Below are 3,393 nucleotides of genomic sequence, written 5' to 3' on the forward strand. Positions count from 1 at the left end.
TTCCCCCTTGTCAACTGCATTTGCTGAAGTCTCTCTAGTCATACATTTACAACAATTATCTTTGGTTGAAAATAGTGCTATGGACTATAGGATGTCTTTATAACATCTAGAAAGACTTGCTTCATACATTGAGGATGTGGTAAAGACCAATGGTAGAATTGTTACCAGAAAAAGAGGTAGAGATACTGGGCAGGAAAATATCAGTAATAGCCACATGTATTATTATTCAACTGATGCTCTATGAATCACATAACCATTTTTCTACTATTAAATTTCTAAGTTATTTTTGATCATTTAGCTCTGGTAAGCATTTTTTGTCTGGGACTGATTTTATTATAAGGTTATTTACTCTTCTACATGATAGAGATAGAAACAGACAGACAGACAGTACCCCTTCAGGATCCTCATGCTTTGATCTATCTCCAGCTTCAGCCAGCCCTGAGGGGCATGACCAGTGTGTACAAGAGTCTCTAGACACGGATCCAGAACCTTCCCATAGACATTAGCCTTGTTGACTGTTGTGTTACTGCTATGCCTATAGAACTAATTTTAGGAGCAGAATTTTCTTTTAGATTTATTTATTCCTCTCATGAGTAAGTGAGAGAGAGAGAGAGGGAGAGAGAGAGAGAGGAGAGAGAGAGAGAGCAATCTCAACAGGGTCCTAACACCCTAATCCAACCCTAGCTTCCTTCAACAAGCCCCAGATCAAGGGCATGTGGGTACCCAATGTACTCAGGGAGGTCTCTGGAAGCAAAACTAGAACTTTTCTAGTATGTCAGCTTTCCATGTGGGTCTGGCCTCTCCTTTTATCACTGTGCCACAGTCTGGCTCCAGGAGCAAGATTAGTATCTTCTTGATAACTTAGTTTTGTATGTTTTTCAAAATCATTGCACTGATGTGCAGTGTGAGCAGGGCATCATCTTTATGAGAAAATGGAGGTATAGGGAAAAAATGAACTCAGCTGAGGTTATGCATCATGGATCATTTAATGTATAATGCATATAGTCAGAAGACCATAATTGCAAAATAAAAAAAAACCCTTAAAACAATTTCAGAAACCTTCCTTGTGCATGGTTGACAAATGCATTGCATATTTATTTGTATGTCACCTTATTCTAGGAAGTATTTTAAGATGATTAAATGTATTGGGACCAGCAGTTAGCATAATGGCTATGTCACTGGAATTCCATGTAATCAACTGCAGTTCAAGTCCCAGATGCAGTGGCTTAAATTCACACCGGCCGTGTGTGTGTGCGTGCCCAAGATCCTAAAAGGAAAATGGAGGAGAAGAGATTGCAGCGTGGTCATCCTCCCAGGGGGTGATTTCTCACTTTCTTTCTCTCTGTCTCTCTGTCTTTCTGGCCAGCGCACATGCCCTATAGCATAAACCTCTCCAAAAAAAAAAAAAGAGAGAGATGATTAAATGTATCTATAATAAAAACTCAGAATACAGTTGACAAAACTGGACAAAATATACATCAGACTTCCTTCCAAGTAGAAGATAGTGGGAGTGGCAAAACATACTTAAAAAGTCTTCTAATACCAGTTTCTGTGTGGAGCTTGATCCATCTTAAAGCTGAGCTGTAGGCAGAATTTGTCTGCTGGCATAAATTTTTATATCCCTTTTGGAGAGTGGTTTGGCAAATACATCATAAACCATAAAAATGTGCCCATTCTGACCCAGTGATTTCACTTCTGGGAATCCTCAAAAATAAATGATCAAATATGCATATAATAAATTATATGCATTAAATGGTCATCAGTTTAATTCGTAATATTTAAAACTTGGAAGCAACCTAAGTCTCAAGACAAATAAATAAACAAATAAAAAGAATAAATAGTATTACAACTGCTTACCAGGGCAGCAATTTGATCATTAAATTATGATTGTTAGTCACTTAAGAAATTACTATAATATAATGTTGAATGGAAAGCAGAATATTAAATACCTTGTGCAGTGTGACTATAGTAGTGTTTTTGTTTCATTTTTTAAAGATTTTTTTTTTTGCCTTAGAGTTCATGCACTTGCCAGAGAGAGAGAGAGAGACAGAGACAGAAAAGGGAAAGTGAGAACTTCTTCATAAGGAAGATGGCTATGCTGTATCTATTCTCTCAGGAATTTGGGCTTGCACGTACATCAGCCTGATGTGTTTCAAGCTTTGGGGTCTGGGCCTTAAACCGTGGTTGGCCATGTGGAAGTCCAGAGCCTTAACCATTATGCCACCTGCACATTCCTATAATTGTGTTTTTCAAAAGAGAAAAATATTCTCTAGTTAGGAAAAAAAATGAAGTCAGACCAAAATATCCATGGTTGCAGTACTAATGTGAAAAGAACTATGGGTACTTTTTGTCTTCATTTTTATTTACTACAATTTTACTGTGGGCTCATGTTACTTGTAAATAACTTACTTTGAAGATTAATTAAGCCTCCAATATGTAAGTAATTTCCTTCTGATATTCTGATGCAATACTAAGAAATAAGAAGCTACCATCTGGCCATTATGCTCTGTGTGCTGTGGCCTGTATTAGCCCCCAAGAAGGACTTCAGAGTAGCATGTGAAGTTCCGCAATGGGGAGCGAGCTGAGATTCATGCAATAAGCAAGCTTATGGAGAGAGGACATGGTGGAAGCTCAAGGGTTTGAGACTTGAGAAGAGCTATCAGTCTGAAGACCAAAGTTGAAAATGGGAATGTCTTAGCCAGTTGTATAAATGAAGTCCTAAGCAATCAAGAAGATTTCCTATTCATAGTACCAGTGAGTTTCAGAGGGGACATGCATATCAAAGTCTATGCTGATTCCTGCTAAAATTCCATTCTAGAAAGATGTGAAACTAGTCATTAAAATTTATCTCTACTTCCTCCTATAGGTAGGACATGAAAACCCCAGAAACAAAAATGAAGGCTTCAACTAGTTGGAATAAAATCACGAAAGACTGGCCTTAAATGTGGGAAGAAGATTCTCAACTTTTAAGAGAACCTACTATTAGATTATTGGGAAAGACACGGAGAAATACGTCATGACTTTCTAGGTGACCTAATATTTAAAAAAACCTATGTTAGGTGCTTTGTCTATGTCAGTTTATTAATACACACCAATGAGGGACCAGCGTTGGCATAATGGCTATGTTGCTGGACTCCCATGTAATCAACCATGGCTCGAGTCCCAGACCTGGTGGCTTAAACTCACTCTGGGTGCATGTGCATGTGTGCCCAAGATCCAAGAAGAGAATGGAAGAGAAGGGATTGAGGCATGGCTATACCCCGTGGGAGGTGATTTCTCACTTTCTGTCTCTCTCTGTCTTTTTGGCGAGTGCACGTGCCCCATAGCAAAAACTTCTCCAAAAAAAAAAAAAAAAAAAAAAAAAAAAAAAATTACCCCCAAGAATTTTAATAT

Source organism: Tupaia chinensis, unplaced genomic scaffold, assembly GCF_000334495.1.
Source record: "Tupaia chinensis unplaced genomic scaffold, TupChi_1.0 Scaffold000423_1, whole genome shotgun sequence".
In the NCBI taxonomy this organism is placed as follows: Eukaryota; Metazoa; Chordata; class Mammalia; order Scandentia; family Tupaiidae; genus Tupaia; species Tupaia belangeri.